This window comes from Caloenas nicobarica, chromosome Z (assembly GCF_036013445.1).
Source record: "Caloenas nicobarica isolate bCalNic1 chromosome Z, bCalNic1.hap1, whole genome shotgun sequence".
Taxonomy (NCBI): domain Eukaryota; kingdom Metazoa; phylum Chordata; class Aves; order Columbiformes; family Columbidae; genus Caloenas; species Caloenas nicobarica.
The window spans coordinates 18,311,993-18,330,809 of NC_088284.1; the positions used below are offsets into that span (position 1 = coordinate 18,311,993).

Consider the following 18,817-nt stretch of genomic DNA (forward strand, 5'->3'; position numbering starts at 1 on the left):
ATTTGGCCAACTGAAGTTGCAACATATTCCTGTTGAAACAAAGAATTATGAAAAAAAAAATACTGTCATTTATTAAGAATCTTAATACCAACTAAAACCAACTAAAACGAACAAACAAAAACAACAACAACAAAAAGAAGAATTAATTGCTTCCTCTACATTAAAAAAAAAAAAAAAAAATCAGTAGAAAATGAAGCTTCCAATACTGGACATAATAACATGAACCACTCTGTCTTTAGAGATGTTAATGGTTTTTCTCTCCTTAAGCAGCAACACACACCACAGAAGACACCAACACACCAGCTATTTGGCTTGTTGATGAAAGAGACTGAATTGTCAAAATTCACAGCACAATTTAAATGAAGCTTTTCCAGCAAACAACAGCACTAGTCCTCATGAATTTAGGGAAACTGTATACATCTTAATACTTTAAGGAAAACAAAACATCCTCAGCTCTTACAGTAAAGTAAGAATACAATTATCCTTCATTCTTTAACCTCATACATGACTTGGCACCTCATGCTCATCAGGAAATCATGTAAAGAAGATGGTGTGCAGTGAGCTAAGAGCTGGTTCAGGCTTCCCCTAAAATCAGTCCAATCCTCTTGGATGGAAATGGCAACCTCTTAATTTAACTGACAGCAACCAGCGCCTTGCAAACCCTAGCCTGGAGGTTTGTTTCTCTGCAATCCTTTTTCTTGTTCTCTTTAGGAGCAGAAAGTATAGCTGAAAAATGATGGCCATGACAAGGAGCTGAAACATAAAAAGACAGCACATACTGTGGAGAGACTGCCTCTTTGTAAATGACACTGGCATTCTTTGCTTGAGTTGTTGAAGCCTCATTTGGTGATAATGCCAAGCTAAGGTATTTTCACCTCCTCCTCCCTTTCATCCAAGCTATGACTTTCTATCTCTTCTAGCAAAAAACCAACCAACCAACCAAAAAACAACAAAAAAAATCCACCTTCACAAAACTGGACCAGTTATGCCATTCACTTCACTGAATGAGACTGGTAAACACTCAGTTCAGTACAAATCAATGAACCGCAGTGCTGTTCTCCACAGGGGAGAACAAGCTGTAGGAAATACACGGGATTTTGGAACTATTCCACCATTTTAACGGGAAGCTGTAGTCTGGGTCTCCCCCACTGCTCCCCATGGCTGCATGTCCTCACACAGGCAGAGGGCACCAAAAAACACATTTTACCTGCTCACATACAGCATTCAGAGCAAAAGAAATAAAAGGCATTAGTCATAAAACAACAATGGTGAATGGTAACCACAGGAGGAGTAATATGTTAGTAAATATAGTAGATAATAACAAATTGTTAAATGCAAAAGTATTAAGGATGCTTGCTACCCTTTTTGAGAAAATAGAGGAAATAGAGAAGGCAGAAATCAGTTTTGCTTTTACTGATTCAACAGCTGCTAGGACATAAGCAAAATCAGCAATACTATACTCTTAGTTTTCTGAAATACAAAACTCAAAGCTGGTAACAAAACTCTAAGCTTCTCTTGGTGTTAACAATTTTCCAGCTCTCAATGCCTATGAATGCATATTAAAAACAAACAAACAAAATGCCACAAACAAACAAAATAACCACCCATCTCCAAGGGCCAGGAGAGCAAGATCACTTCAGGTAACTCCCAAAAGATCAATGCCAGGTGTGAATTCTACAGACATTTGCTTAAATTATCTGTTTCTTGTATTCTATGAAGTAAATTCTAACCAGATTTCAATTTATTATTTCCATTTTGTTTTGCTTTAAAATATTCAGAAATCCTTTTCATAATTAAGTTCTTAAGTTCTTCATCAACTATTCTATAAAAACTCTTTACTTAGTTGTAATGGTGTTGATGGTATCAATAACATCTTCTTGGTTCAATAACAGCATTCTTTCATTTTATTCAAACTAGACACTATCTAACCATATATTTGTTGCAACAGCTTAGAAATTTAGTATCTAAACTGCCCATGCTAAAACAAACCTGAAGAGAAATTATGACAAATAAAACCCACCCTAAGTATATCAAAATAAACCTTTGGAATATTTATTTCTATTAATTTCTTTAACTGTAAAAAGGCAGGAATACCATAAAGCAGTCAGTACTTGGCCTTATCATGGATTGACTATGTGAAAATCAAACAACAGAAGTATTATTTTTAAACTGAGAAAAGAAGCAAAAAGCCTCTTGGCAAATACCTACGTAATATTCTACTTCAAGTACAGCCTTTAACTGAAATGTAGTAATATTCAATATTTTTATAATTGTAGATCACGGTATCAGTGAGGCATAGGTATATGAGAATATAGATCTGTGTTTTAAGGCAAGATCCATTACAGAAAGATCCTTAGCAAAAAAACCCCACTATACAGATAGATAGATAGGTATAGATATACGTATATATTATGAGAAAAGTTACAGATTAAATTTACAGTAAAAAATAAATTTTAAAATGTTCAGATACCCAAATCGTAATTTTTGCTTTTTTTATATTTATATTGACTTTTCATGCTAACACTACATAACTACATGGTAACACATGCACACCCTGTCACTATACAACCACAGCCCAGCTAGCAGCAATTTATTTCTCGCACATTTCCTTTTTCTCTTTTTTTGAGTCAGCCCTAGAAACTAACTTCCATCTGGACAGCTAAACTATCCAAGTAAGTGTTACTACAACATTTCTTCTGAAGAATGGTCTCTAATTGTATGCCATTAACAATGCTGCTGAGATTAGCATTAGATCTGAGTTTCATTTCTGATGTTCAACTTGATTGCGTATTCTTTGGGTACATATTTGTAGTGTTACTAAGAAAACATTAAGAGGAATAAATTCATTTTTAAAACCATTGTGCTTGAGTCTCACCCATTTCTCCTCTGCAAATTAAAAAAAAAAAAAGCCACATATATTCAAGGATATCTACTACGACAAATTGAAGTTTTAAGGAAACTGCAGGAGCCCCTCAATCATTCATGGACTATTCAAAACAATGAGCTTTTTGTAAAGCCATTACATGGCTATTTCAGTATTTCAACACTGATGTTTTCAAATGGCTAAAGAATTCCTTTACATTATGGAACTGACATGTTTGGGTTCTTGCGTCTGTCATGAAATATTTATCTCACTAGGTTAACTGAAGTAAACTCCATCCCCCACTAGCCACCATATCATTTTTTTTTTCTTTAAACATGCAATAATCGTGGTTACTGTACAGCTAGTAATCACAGCTTCTTGGTACAGCTAGCTGTACCATGCTACTTCAGAACTGCTTTGCTTTCAGAATCCACCAATTTCTGCATTAAACAACCCCATTTTCTTTCATTGTTGCTGTGAAAAAGATCCAGGGAAACAAACCGAATAAGTTCCTGGCTTTCTATACAAAGAAAACAATGAAAATTAAATACACAGAGCAACCAGACTAAGAGATGGTAAGCCTCTGGAAGAGGTATAAGACCAGTATTAAACCACCTATGCTTCGGGTTTAGTCCTTTGGGGGATAATGTCTAGATCTAGTGTATGAGTAAATGCTGTGTATCACATACATCTAACATCTATTCAAGCAGAAAATAGGAGATACTGTTTTAATTCCTCCAGTTAAAACAACACAGTCAAAAGAGACGAACCAGCAGAAGGGAAGTGGAGGGAAGAAGCATTGCTAGTCATTTGCCCATAGGAAGCAACAAACCTCACAGAGCAGCTGAGGCAACAGCGCAGCCCCTCAGCTCAGCGGAGAATGCCAAAGCACACACAGCCTACAGCCTTGCAGACTACACAAAAGGCTGGAAAAAGCAAGCGTGTGCACGTGCTTCTACCTTCTTAAGTACACACTGTACATAGCAATGTCAGATAAAATGTGCAGAAGATTTTGTATGTTTTAAGCTGGTATTTTATAGTAAGTCTCAAAAGCAGAGTCACTGAAGTGTCAATATTAATTAGCATTTCCACAATCTAAGTAGCACTATTAATAAAATCAGAGCAGATGGAAGCTGCTGTCATATGTTGTTGGGTTTTATTTTGCGGGATGGGGGAAGGGTATGCAATAACAACTCCTCCACTGAAATTCATAGAGAAGTCCTGAACATCAAATATCCTATTGGGCGTGTGTTTTGTTAATGAGAAATGATTGCCTCTAGAAACTCTTACAATATGAGGCAAAATCGCCTTAGCGCCATCTGCACTGGCATCATTTAATAAAGCAAAAAGCTGATGCTGAATACGTGTTACTTTTTCACAGAGCTTTGAACAGAAAAAAAATCGAACTTCATTTGACTTCTTGATACATTTCATGTTCTGAAGTACGCTCTCCAGCTAAAGAATGTTAATAGAGCAATAAGAAAGAAATGATATGACGTGATGTTCACCTAGGCTTTCAATCAGCAAACCAGAAAGGAGGACAGTAAGAGGCCCAACAAGCATTCAAAGCATTTTTTCAAGCATTTTTAATACAAGTTTTTCAAAATTGTGTTTATTTTTCCCTAGAACTAAAAAAAAATTTAAAAAGCAGTATACAGTGTTCAAGCTCCACAAACCAAAACAGTTAATAATAAACACTGAGCTTTAAACCAGAATTATCCTACTGCAACTTAGTTTCCCATATATACACACAATTACAGGTAAATGCATATCATTCACTTGGCTCTTCAACAGATATTTATAACTAAAAAAAAAATTGCCTTCAGAATAACGTAAGAGATAATGCAGAATAAAATCCAAGTGCTTTGGAGGTGATTATTACAATATATTAATGAAGAAGAGGATTTCTACTTTAATATATTGTGCAGTTGGTCCAGAGGAAAGAAAAATAACATACTTACCACTGTGTTACTTTTTTCTCTCTGCTGCTTCTTCCCTGAGCTTTCAAAGCCAACATTCTGTTTAAGACAAAGGTACAGAAATTTTAGTCAACCCTATTGCTGTTGGATAATAACAAATTGATATTTTATTGTATTTGGATATTTACTTTGCTTTCACAGTGTTGGGTTTGTTTTTTAAAAAGAAAAGCTGTACATGTGTGTGAACAGTAGCTGGAAGATTTCAGAGAACCTGAAAGACTTTAAAGACAGTAAAAACTACATACATACTTTTGGGGGAGACTATTTTGTGTGTGTAACAGTACAAAACATTGCTTTATCTTTAATTTTTATTTTCTAGCATTTTGTCTACAAAGTTGTTTCATTTCTACTCCATTTTAATCGCTGTATTAAATTATTAAATCTCTTGCATTAGACATCTCTTGCACTCAATTCTGAAGAAAGAAAAAATACATCAGAAATTAACAGAACAAAAGAGAGCACACCTATGTATCATTAAGTTCAGTAATGTTTTATAAAGTTGCAACAAATTTAATAAGGCATATCAGATCACAGACACCATCTTCACTGAAGTAGTCTATAATTGTTAATTATAGACAAAAAAACATTCAGCACATTCAGTTGACCACTGGGCCTATGGAAAGGATAAGATTTGCCTCCAACAAAGACAGAAGTGTAACATATATCCAGGGGGATTAAATGTCACTATGGTCAGACAGAACATCTAACAGAGCATAAAGTCATGTAGAACAGCTAAGAAGATGAGTCAGGCAGAGGATAACCTGTCAAATTTAAACCGTGGGGAGCACAGGTAGTAGCTTCAAAGGATTTACCTACAAATGGAACTACATTTCATTTTTTTCCAATAAAAAGTGGCATCAGCCCATCATAAAATCATCATAGATGTGTCTCAAAAAAAAAAAAATCCTAAAACAGATTTAAAATCAAAATTGTTCCCAGAGTGTCCTGGTTTGGGCTGGGGTAAAGCTAATCTTCTTAGCAGCTGGTATACCACTGTGTTTTGGATTTAGTATAATGTTGACAACACACTGATGTTTTAGTTGTTGCTTAGCAATCAAGGACTTTTTGGCTTCTCATAATGTCCTGCTGATGAAAAGACTGGGAGTACACAAGAAGCTGGGAGGGGACACAGCCAGGACAGTTGATCAACTCTAGCTGATCATAGGGATATTCCATGCCACACGATGTCATGCTCAGTATATATTTTGAGGGGCAAAGAAAGAAGATTGGGGGGCATTTGAGGTGATGGCATTTGTCTTCCCAAGTAATCATAATGCATGAGGCAGCCCTGCTTTCTTGGAGATGCTGAACACCTGCCTGCCTGCGGGAAGCAGTGGATGAATCCCTTGTTTTGCTTTGTTTGTGTGCAGCTTTTGCTTTATCTATTACAATGCCTTTGTCTCAACCCACCAGCCTTCTCACTTTCACCCTTCCAATTCTCTCCATGCTCCCACCGGAGGTGCTGAGCAAGCAGCTGTGTGGTGCTTGGTTGCTGTCTGGAGTTAAACCATGATAAGAAAGAATGAAGATTCCTTGCTTTGAGGTAAGAAACAACCAGCAGTACAATGACAGAACAATTAACTCCTTTGGAAGTGAGGATTGTCACAAGAGCGTGCTGTAACCAGCTTTCACGTTACATGTCCTGTTCCTCATTCAGGAGTCACTGGTGCCAGCTTCTGCATTCATACCAAATGGACTCCAATGCACTACACTGCATAAATCTATTAATTTATTGTCAACAGAAGGACAATCGGGATATGCAAATAAGGGGGAAAGTAATATAGGTAAAAGTAACACTAAAGCCTCAAGTCTTTCAAGTTTCTTGATGAAAAACAAAAAAGCGTCTATCAGTTTAGCCAGCCTCTGAAATATAGAACAGCAGCACTCAAGACAATTAAAAATATTGAGACAGACAGCAAGGATCAAACCAGATTTTGAACCCTGCGGTCTTAGGAGAGATTCTGTCAAACTGCCATGGCTGCATGCTTCCTTCCTTTCCCATAGCGCTTTGCTCCTTCTGAAAAACTACTTAATCTTTACAAAAACTATTCTGAGGCATTGTACACAAGCTCCCAAAGAGAAGAAATGCAGGTTTGCAATAGCTCTGCTAGGATAAGCAGAATTAATAAGAATATGACAGTGCAGGCCTGGATCTGGCAGTGGGACGGTCAGCTGATTGTGCCTCTGAAAGGAAAAGGCATAAGGTCAAGACTTTGAAGGCAGAATGTTCAGACCAGGAAAATGATCAAAGAAATAGCTAGCCTCATAATCATCACAAAAACAATAAACAAAAAGGGATTACTCTTGCATCATTTCCTGACACCTGTTAGCCTGCCTCAGTTGAAATGCCCAGAAGAATAAAATACAGTGGTAGGGAGCCATTACCAAATCGTGAACTGTTTACAGATTTCCAACCCAAGAGCACAAGGAGCTCATTCCATCCCAACCATCCAGCAAACACAATACAGTAAGTGGGATATGTGTGTGCTGAGGGAGGAACACATGCCATCACCTGGATATTCTGCTTTGGAGATTAAGCAGCTATACACTGAATAAAAGACAGCAGTTGGACTAGAGATCCTTTGAGGTCCCTTCCAATCCCTAACATTCTGTGATTCTGTGAGTTACAGAATCAGACAAGAATAACGAACTCACTGCAATCGATGTTACCTTAATGTCACTTGAAACTGTGACAATGAGTCAGATAACCTTAAGCCTGTATCTAAAGAGAACAACTAAGACTGTGTTTTAACTACAAATGTAAGCACTGGTGAGTCTTCAACAGCAGGAACCCTGCAGGCTTCCACACATTCACATCACCACGTCCAGTTTTCAGTAAAGCACAATAAACTCTCCAACAGACCAGGGTATTTGGAGGAGCCCAAGACAACCACACACCAGGACCTCAACTAGCTCAGATCACCACTTTCCTTCTTGTTTTGCAGAAATGGTAACATGTGCTTTATTTAGATGACTAGTGATAAATTACCCTCAGGGTAAAAATACCCAATGAAATCTTACTTAGCACTGCTCTAGCGTATGATATCAACCACACTGGACACAGTCTCAGTATCTGTCAGGTTCCTCCAACCAAAAAGGCACAGCAGAAGCACCGTAGCATGCAGTTTAAAGTATGGGAAGAGTACCTTGGGGAACTAATCATGTGTTCATCCCGTTCTTACTCTTCCTTGGGTATAACCCAACCACTGCTAGTAAATACTTGTCAGATGGACTGCTGGATTGCTCCAGTGCAGCTGTTCTGATCACTTCGCTCTACCCTGGGGGCTGCTCACATCCCTAAGTATTTCGTTTCCAGCATATCACTGGTTTTAGAAGAGTGAGGCCTGCAATTGACTCAATAAACAACTTCTTACTATAATTTTCACACATTTCACCTCAAATCCTTGTCACTCTTTCCATTGCTTATTGGAGGACTTTGAACGGATACTGATGCTTTCAGAAGACTAGTAGCAAACTTTCACAGAATAGATCATGAAACAGGGTTACACTTCAGTACACTGAATGACAATGAATAAGCTCCAAGCAGTTTTTACTTCCTCCAGTCTGTTTTAAAAAAAAAAAAAAAAAAGGTAGTGAAATCACATTTACACTCTTCATTTATGGAAGGGCTGGAAATTAATATCTTAAAAATTGCTTGCTTCAGAGACATTTCAGGCAGCCTTTGGCCCATGAGGACCATCCTCCATTTAAATAGTAAAAACAGTGAATTATTTCTTTAAATAATTCCAGGATAGTATTGCAGAAGGCAGATTATCTATGCTTAAACATCCAGTCATCTTCAGTGAGAAAGTATGTTTAGCTAAAAAGACTTAAGATTGATCACGATTATCCATAGCAGAGACACATATTAAGCAGAAACAGATCCCATACTGCAGCACTAAAATCCACCTAGTAAACCAAGAACAATTTTAGGGCAATGAGATTAGTTATATTTTTTCCTTTTGGAATGAGGACCAGGAAGATGAGGGCTTCTGAAGCAGATCAAGGAAGTGCAACTATCTGCATAATCAGTATCATGGTCCTCACTGAAAAACATTTTGCTGCACAAGGACACCCTTTAAACAGAAAACTTTTATTAAGTATCAGGGTACTATATGCAAGTGTGCATAATTATTTCACACACAACAATAAGTTTTATTGTCAGTGGTTACTGGCAAGATTCTTATTTAATCAGAAATGAGAAAGGCATGCCTTACAGTGAGCTACATTTGAAAAAAGAATAACATATGGTCAAGACTGAGGAAGTAAAAGAAACACAGCTGGCTCAATATTTATCTCTAGATAGTGTACCTTTTGAAATCAAACAGACATTTTACACAAAGTAGTAAGGTCTATAGACCACAGACAGTTTAGTTGGTCTTGGATTCCCACACTGGGAAACAGGGATGGATGAGAGAGGAGGACCAGAGAGACAAAAAGGATTCAGAGACCACTCTCAAGAAACAGTGCATCTTGTTTTTCCTGGAAGCAGATGCTGTCACCATGTCTCACTGTTTCTCGTTACTTCAGTGTCTGAACCAAAGGCAGATGTTTAGAGTGAAGCAAAAAAACAAGCTCTGCTGCATGGATTGTCTCATTGTCGAAAACTTGACAAGCTTCAGGAGCAGCAACATCATTCCACTGGTCTTGGGTAGAGTCTAAGATGCTAACTATGATACATTACGTGGCATGAGACTTGGCCTACTTGAGGATCTGTTCCCTCCTAGTACCAAAGCTGCCACAGTGGCTGACAACCAGAATCCTTTTGATGCAGGAAGATGACAGCTGATGGCACGTTCTCAATGAGCACATGAAGATTCACATTTGCTTCCAGCACACCCCAAAATAACCTGTATTTGGCAAGACTGTTTGTACACTGCAGGGGACATGCAGTCGAGAAGTGTTCTGCTGCGGGACACAGGTATACTCATCAACAGCAATGGAATGGAACAGGAAAAGGCACTTTTATAGGTCCCTGACTGGCTAACTTGCTATAAAACTTATATTTCAATATCAAGAGTTTCATTGTTTTGCCAGAGTAACTACAGTTCTATTAGAAATATTTATAATTATCTGAAAACTTAACAAAATGCCTAGAGGCTAGCAAACTGAAACTTTGTTCATTACTTACAATACTGTAACAGCACTTTTGGATAAGACATCTAAGGAAACACATTCATATCTGCACATATGCAGGTAAATCAGGTCTGCTGAATTTTTTTGTTGATTTTTTTTCCCCTTGGAGAAGCTGGTCAAAAAGAGGAGTCTCCCAAGGCATTAATGAAAATTGTGAATTTGACCTCAGTTTTTTTTAAAGAAACTATTTCCACACTATTTCTCTTGCCTGTGTGGACATAGTTGCAAAAAACTCACTGTGTGAGTGTTCCAAATGCGAAGTGTGGGTTTGCAACAAAATAAACATACCAGGATATAGAAAAACTGCCTGGGGTTCAAACTCCCCCTTTGTAGTAGTGCAATTTGTGCATAAATGACTGATATAGCTGATATGGCAGCGAAAAACTGCTATAACGTACATGCATCAGACAGGAGGAAAACGTTTCTCAACTCTTGAAACTGCAAGGAATCATTTGTGAATCAAAATGCCTGCCTCCCAAAGCATAAGCCTCAGAATGTATGCTCTGAAAAGTTCTTCTATAATAAGAACAAAAGATAACATTGTTATTAAGCATAAGCAATTATATCTACAACACCATCAGAAGGCCTAGCTGTTGCAGAGAAGTGATCGCATTGCAACTTTTAATTAATACTCCCCCCTAAAGATACAGCACTATTTTCCACTGTTTGCCCAAGTAATTAGAATTGCAGAATGATGATGTTGGAAGGCATGTCTTCAGGTGATGTGGTCCAACCCCCCAACAACACTATTATGGCCAACTTCAATATTATATTCAACAAAGTCAAAAGTTACTTTTGAGTTAAGGTCTATGTCAGTAAGTAGAGAAGGAAGCAGGTAAGCAGGCAGAAAGTTGAGATTAGTGCTTTTCATGAACCATGGACATATATGTCACCATGCCTCCACCCTAGCACAATTATCTAGTCAATGTAAATGCTACTTGAGATACTTTTCCTGAGTCTTACTAAAGCAGCTGAATAATAACCAATTGATTCAATCACTCATGAATTCATGATATACAATGCTTCATCTTACAGTAATTCCAGAATCCTTTCCTACCACAAAAATAAAACTATCAGGAGAATCCTTTTATAGAACTCAGATGGCTTTTGTCAGTGAACAGAAACAAAATTAAAGAAATCACTATTTAATTGGAAATTATTTCTACTTTACAGAAGGTAACAAAGACATTTGCTAAAGTAGATCCAGTGTTCATGGACTTGCAAATTACAAATTTCTAAAAATCAAGGTTGCTTTGCAGAACAGTAAATGTGAAGAGGATTAAACTGTTACTACATACTATTGCTAATAATTCTGCTTAAGGCTTTACTGATGTTTACTGGCTCTGTTACTGTGATGCCATTGCACTAGCTCAAATAACCAGAGACCAAGCCAGGAATGAAAATGTAGAAAATAGAAACATGACACTGTTTTTATACTCCAAACTTAATGCTCAAAATTAAGAGTTTTAGGAAGGCTTTAAAACTAAGCATTTGAAATATTAACACACCCGGCATCCTTTAACACTATTAATTTAATATATGCTTTTCTATGCAAAATAAACAGGTTTAGTGATCTCTTTTAACAGCAATTTGTTTCTTGTCTTTGCAGTACACAATACAGAGGTATCTGAACTTCAAAAACTAAGAAACAAACCACACACAACAGAAAACTACATGAGGTCTTTGATCAAGGAGACACGGCCTCCTGGACCACTTACCTTGACCGCACAGGCCATGCTTACGGACCACCAAACCAGCAGGTCTCAGCACAGCCACAGTCTGCATCTCATGCACTGTCACAATTATTTGCCAAGTTACTTTTCCCTAAGCGACATTTGTGCTAACTTGCAGACTAGAAGCGAGTAGTTGTGTCAAGCTACACGCTGAGGTCCAGTTAAGCCTGAGGAAGCTTTGTTGTTAGTGGTATCACAAAGCATCCAACTTGACTCAGTCTAGAAATTAAAAAGAACAAACAAAAACCCCTCATTCTTTTAAGTTACAATAATTGTCACCCAAGCTTCAGCCATTTCAAAGATTTCCAATGCTGCTACAGAATTTAAAACAACTTTAGAGAGGACTGGACATACCCATGTCACATCGGGAGGCCAATTAGCACCATAAACAATGCGATATGAGCACTTGGGATAACAAGAGAGGTTGCAAATCCATGAGAAAGCTATTTAGAGCTGGTGCCCTCACCCTTTGCTCCTGCGCAACCCCCTTCCTTTTCACCCTTTTTTTCCTTCTCCATTTTAAGTTTCCCATCAGCACATGGATGCTAGACAGTGACAGCTCCAAATTGTCAGAGCTTTTTCAGGCCTATTATTGTTAGCCACAGCAAATGTGCTCAGATCTCAGCCTTCTTTCACAGCAGCAGCAGAGAGACTGATGATGGGAACAAAAAAGAATGCGGAAAATTTGGCAAACAGATTACTAAGACAATAAGAGACCAATTTAATCAGCAGTAATGTTTGTAATTAAAAACATGAAACTGAGTCATAACACAAAATAAAGTACACCAGAATATATACCACCATTTCTAGAGAGGTTTCATCTAAATTAAATAGGTGGTTAACTTGTATGATCCTATTATCATGACCCTTATCTCCTTTTCCCTACTGCCATCCATCAAAAGCCCTTTTCCTTTTTCTGCTTCACCATACCTATATCTTTTATTAGATATTGAAATACTTTTGGGAGGGATGTATCTAATTTTATTTGCACAGTAGGTAAGAAATATGGCACCATGTCTTATAGGGGCCATAGGCACATATAAAATGCTGGTGGTGCCCAATACCCACATTTCTGTGAGCAAGGAGCGGTTGGCTAAATACTGCATTAAGTAGATGCTGACTCACTAACAGCTAACCTGTCAGCTACTTAGTATGAGGAAGATAGACATGATATAGATACTAAAGTGAGTATGACTACCAAGCATGAGAGAAAGAGAAAGCACAGGGAATAAGAACCTTTGGCAAAGATTTTGAGTACAATACTTAAACGTATATTGAACTTTCCAATAGCAACTTGTGAAACTTAAACAAGTCCAAGGATGAGATATCTACCTGAATGACCCCAAGACTCACAGGTTATGCATTCCTGTCCCAAAATACTAATTACCTGAGATTCAGGTCCTCTTGAACAACATTTAAGTATAGGTTTCCAACACCCAAGATGAACAACCTATTACTTATACCCCTTTGATAAGAACATTTCTCTCTATTTAAAACCTATGCATATAGATGTACTCTTGATATGCGGCCTGCATCAGGCAGATGTTTCATCAGTTATGCCAAAGCTAATGCACAAAACTGGATCCTAGAGCTGTTTCAGATTATTTAAATATAACAGGCTGTGGATACGTGCTGCAGCAGAAAGCTAGGCATACACTGAATTCAGACTGCAAATTTTACAGACTCTGTGAATGTTTGTGGCACTCTAAATGCATCAGTTTGTCTTGTGCCTGTGGCCTTTTATTGCTATTGGCTAGTCCACAAGATTCTGCAACACAGTTTGAGCTGCGTAACCAGTTGAGGCTTTGTATTTTAATTTATCAAATTATGCATAAAATTCTAAATGGTTAGAACCAGTAACCACCTATTAGTTGCCTGAAATAGGTTAGAAAACAGGTATTAGGAACTTGATTAATGTTTTACATTTCCCATATTTCAGAAATACAATTTTATAGCATAATGGAGATTTCAAATTAAAATTGTTTTAGAAGTACCAGAAACTAACAGCAGTTGCTATAATTGTATATTTAATTATAGATCTCACTCTACCGGCCAAGCCATTGTTAGGGTAGGTAAATTCCTGAGTTCCCTTCCTTTCCAGGGCAGAGGTAAGCAGCACTAGTTGAGCAATATTTAAATCTATTTTTAGATGTCATTTTCCCCCCACACATGTGCAGGAATAACTTTCCAATTAACAATTGCTATTATGAACCTTTTACTTCCTTCTCCATTTATGTTGTTCCTCACTGCTTTACAAAGTTGAATGAGGAGACAGCTGACCAGTTTGATTACAGATACAATTAGCAATCTGAGAACTTGCTTGCGAAACTGCTAAACATTCACAGCTACAAATGAAATCAACCTCAGCTGTGCTCTTAACGTACAAAGTGATTCAAAAATATTAGGGTGTTATTGCTTGTTTGAGTGGGCTTAAAGAAGAAAAGAACTGTCAGACACTTTGTACAGCTTCTGCTGCTAATTATTTTGCATATCAATTCACTGTCATAACATCATATCATTAACTCACCCTATATGCACATTATGAAGATCAATTCTTGAAATGTCATTGTTCTCTATGAACAATAACAAAGGAAGACACCAGGAGCAATAATACACTTCTACATTCAAAATAGGAATTAGATAGTGGAGCAGGGACAAAGCAGAATCACAGAGAGATTAATTTTTTTAAATGTACTGATTTGAAGTAGGGATATACTCTTAAGGCAAGTGTCCGGTATTAAAACTTTTTTGCAAGCTGTGAACAATTGAATAGGTATCTTACTGGAAGTTGAAATTTCCTGTTTGAATCAATATTAAATTCGTAACTAACTGCAACAGCTACTGATTGTGACTAACCATATTCAACGTCAAACCAAAGTGTATTTTTACTCTATTACACTTCACGTAGGCATGCGCCATCTGCCACTGAGGTATGATCCTTTCTCCGTGACATTATCACATTACTCTTGAAAAGACTAATCTCATGGTTTGAGCCAATTTCTAAACACTAAGCCTTGGCTTGGTGTCAGATGTCCTCACTACCTGCCTGAGGATCAGTGATGAAGGAGCAGATTGTCACTTTTTACCATACAATTTAAAGCTATCCAAACCCCCGTTGCAAGCTAGATTACATTCTACAAACACTGTTCTAGAAGTAATTTATTTCATGGATGGAATGGAGCTCTAAAATCCCCGTGGATTTTTACTATGTAACAAGATAACAATCATCTTCTAATAAGCAAAAACAATCCAGGATCCCAAGCCACCTGAACTAGAAGTCAAACAGTTCATTAAGGTAATAAAGATTTCTATCATTGGAAATTGCAGAGCTGCAAGGTAATTAACCCCCAGTTCACAGGAAAATTTAAGGAAATTAATATGCCGAATTCAACCAATTGGAAAATAGTGCTATTTTTTTCTGTCTCAAAAAACCCCCAAACCTCTGCAGATTGAAGTAACCAATGCAGAGATAGCTTTTGAATGTAAACAACCAAGAACACAATTGTTATTTAACACCCTGGGTAGAAGATGGCAGTGTCCAGAAAAGAAAAGGATACGAGTTTGCTGGGCCCCCTCTGACAATGAGGTTATAGTGAGGGTTGTTTTGCCTCAATTCTTAAATGGTTCTTATTAAAACTTAATCTAAACTAACACAGCATAAGGGTAACATGCAGAAACTGTTCTTTGTGTGGTCTGCAAATCACCCAATTTTTTTGAAGGGTCATCTTGGAGAAGTATACTGACTGGAGGAACATGCCCTTCACATACTGACAGAAGTGCTACCAAACTGCATGCTCTAAAACGTATTTTGAAGATTATATTCATACATCTTCCAAAAATTTTTTTACTGCAGTTGTCAGTTCCATTTCACAGTATCTTCCAGTAATATGTGAAATGCATTATTAGATGTGATATCTGAGGCTTGGGGGGTCCTCTTTTGCTTTTAGATACAGGTCCATTCTCACTTCTGAGTGAAGAAGAAAACAGGTAAATGTGAGCTCTAAAACAACCTGACATCTGCTTAATTTAATCTAAAATAAATTCTTCTGGAACTTCTAGATGTTCTCCAGTGAGTCAAGATAAGATCTGGATAAAACAATTAAGTCTGTATTTAAAGTTTTCATTGCAATAAAGCAAATCACCTGTTTACCTGCAAATTACTGAATTCTAAATTCTTTGAGAGAAAAACAGATATTTATTAAACCGCATTAAATGACATTTCCATGCAATATTCTCTGTAGCCATACAACACTGCAACAACATCACCACCATCAACAACAACCACAATTAAAAAAAAAACTTTTCCAACAGGTTGATTTATAACATACTCACCTTTGTTAACAGCTGAAAAAGCACTAATTATTTTTCTAGTACACAAAAATCTCAGTAGTAAAGATCAGTAGTGAGATTAATGGACAAATTCCATTCTAGATACAAGCTTTACAAGCTTTCATTTTAATACCATTAAGGGATCAGAACTGAGACAGACTGATGATGTCATGGATAAAATCATTCAACACAGTTTAAATGCATGCACTCTACGACAACACACAAAGTCCAGTTTTCTCATAAAACTATACAAATCTAGAAAACAACTCATTTGAAGTTAACATTGTCTGGTGTTCACAACAATCAGAGACTGGGTGGAGAATGAGTGCTAACAGCATGATGTATAAAAACACGAGACTAGAATGAGCACTAGCAGCTGTACTATTAGCACTCCAGTTAAAAAGAAACATCCTCAACAGCTTCAGTTAGATCTGGCAGGACAGTATCTAAATCCGAAATAGCAAACACTGAGACAGAACTTAACCAATTTATCTAACACCCACTGGTTTAAGACTGATTAGTCTTAAACTTAAATCTTGCTAGATGTAAAAATGCCTGGGTAATTGCTCCCTACAGAAACCACATCTATTTCTCCAGCTGGTTATTGTTTGTATCCCTCACGCTCTCCCATTTCACAGAGAAGCTCCTGATGACAAGCACCTCTGGAGATTTCCTACTTCAATCCACTGCATATAAAACCAGAACTTAATCTCAACCAACAATTGTTCTTACAATATGCTTTGATTACTTCTGTGGAAATCACTCGTATCCTACCTGTTATTCTGACCCACAGTTGTTTCTGCTTTGAGTTCCTGTAGCCACACTCTCCCCACTGCCACTCCAAACATCCGAAACAACACCTTAACTACACAAACTTGCATCACTTACTACAAAAATCATTTCTAGGACACTGCTTCACTGTGCAGCTGGTTTAAGTACTCCTATTTCTCCACTATTCTATTAGAGATATGCAGCTTATTTTCACTTATTTTTCAAAACTATTTCCTTGTTCAAAATCAAGGACACTCCAGTCAAAGTTATCTTCTATCACCACCATCAATTTTTCAGAACATTTGACACCATCCCCACACGGATATATACAATTAATTCACTATAAACTCCATCTTCTTCCTTATCTCTTGCCTTCATAACAATGCTTAAAAATAAAATCCTGACAATTACCAGGCTTCTGATGTGCAAGTATTATTGTTCATCAAGATAATCTACACCTCCCATGACCACCCTCCACATCATGTGCACCTCTATCCATCTAGGTCACCCTAATCTGTCCTAGAGGGTGTGCAATCTGTTGTCTAGCACACACTCGGGTTGAATCATAATAGGTGATTCTAGTTTGTCTACTAAAGCTTGTTTAGGTTACATCATCACAAAGGGTGATCATACTGTTTGGAAAAAAAATTATTTTACCCATCCTGCTCTTAAATACATTTAAATGTATTATGAATTACATGTATACCAACATATGCATAACAAAACCAGCAGAGTTATGCTCCTGTAAGGTCTCTCTGGAGCCTTCTCCAGGCTGAACAACCCCAACTGTCATGGCAGGCACTCCATCCCCCGGTCAACTTTGTGGCCCCTCCCCTGGACATGCTCAATCAGGTCCAAACTTTCAGAGAGTTCTTCCTCTGGATTAGGGGGCAAATATTTCAGATCCTAAATAAATGAACACATTTGTATACTGTGAATAGAGTTTTACGATAAGTCTGAAATACAAGTCTGTATTTTAGCACAAAAGGTAGGGAAGGAAAGAAGGACTATCAGCAGCCGCACAAGCATCTAAATTGAGCAAGAGAATGACTTGAGTTCTACATAGTTTAATACTAGCAAAAAAGAGGCTTCATAATCTAGCCAAGAATGACAGGCAGATCAAGAAGTTTTGTATCCTCAAAATGCAACAGTTACAGGCAAGAGATAAGCAGTGCTCCTTTCTCAGATATGCAGCTAGTTCAAGGGGGAAGAGGAAGGGGGCATAAAACATTATTTCACATGAAATACTGGGGAAAATACAAATGCTCTAAACTAAAGCCAGATTGAACCAATTAAGTATAGAATTATAATCAAATAAATTCCTGAGTGATCAATAAATTTAAAAAGTGAGCCACCTGTCTGCTGAACATGCCTACAAAGGAGTCAGTTTGATCATCAAGTTTTTGTCAATCTTCTCCATAAAGAAAGTCTCCTATTTTGACAAGAAACTGAAACATATCTGTTAAGTATATAAAAACCAAAGGGTTGGTAAATTTTCTCTCATTAACAAGCACCCTAGTGGTCTTAACATGAGCATTCGACATATTTTAGGTGGACTTCCTGCATCCTTCACTTTGTTCAGTCTTTAGCTTCCCACCCATAACTCATTGCTGTAAATTTTTCCCTTCATTTAATTAACAGATGGACACTTTTCACCACTGTGACAATACCCTGCTTTAGATTTGTTGCTTTCTAAGCATTTAGTAAAACATCCTTTAACAGATTTCCCTTTAAAACTGGAGTAGAAAAGGAATTTCTATACAGATGATTTGCATGAATGGCTTCCAAGTGCTGTTTCTAAAAAGGAACAAATAAATGCTGCTGATTAAACTTCATATTTATGACATACAATCAAAAACAATTCATAGTCATGTACACTTTATCAAACACAAAGAGGTTTCAAAAACACACTTGGTTACTTGGCACCTGTCAATGTCAGGTGTGACTCCAAATCCTTCTACGCTGACTTTCAATCACATTGCATCCACCATCTTTGTTAATGAACA

At 37.3% G+C, this 18,817-nt stretch overlaps 1 protein-coding gene across 7 annotated transcripts in view; it reads right to left on the reverse strand.

Moving 5' to 3' along the window:
* The window catches only part of ERBIN (erbb2 interacting protein), a 118,051-nt gene that overhangs the window by 73,545 nt on the left and 25,689 nt on the right, over positions 1–18,817 (reverse strand). For all 7 annotated transcript variants that reach the window (XM_065657835.1, XM_065657837.1, XM_065657840.1 and 4 more), the window contains one exon: positions 4,825–4,881. The gene's annotated coding sequence lies outside the window, so the exon portion shown is untranslated. The remainder of the gene's footprint in view (positions 1–4,824; positions 4,882–18,817) is intronic.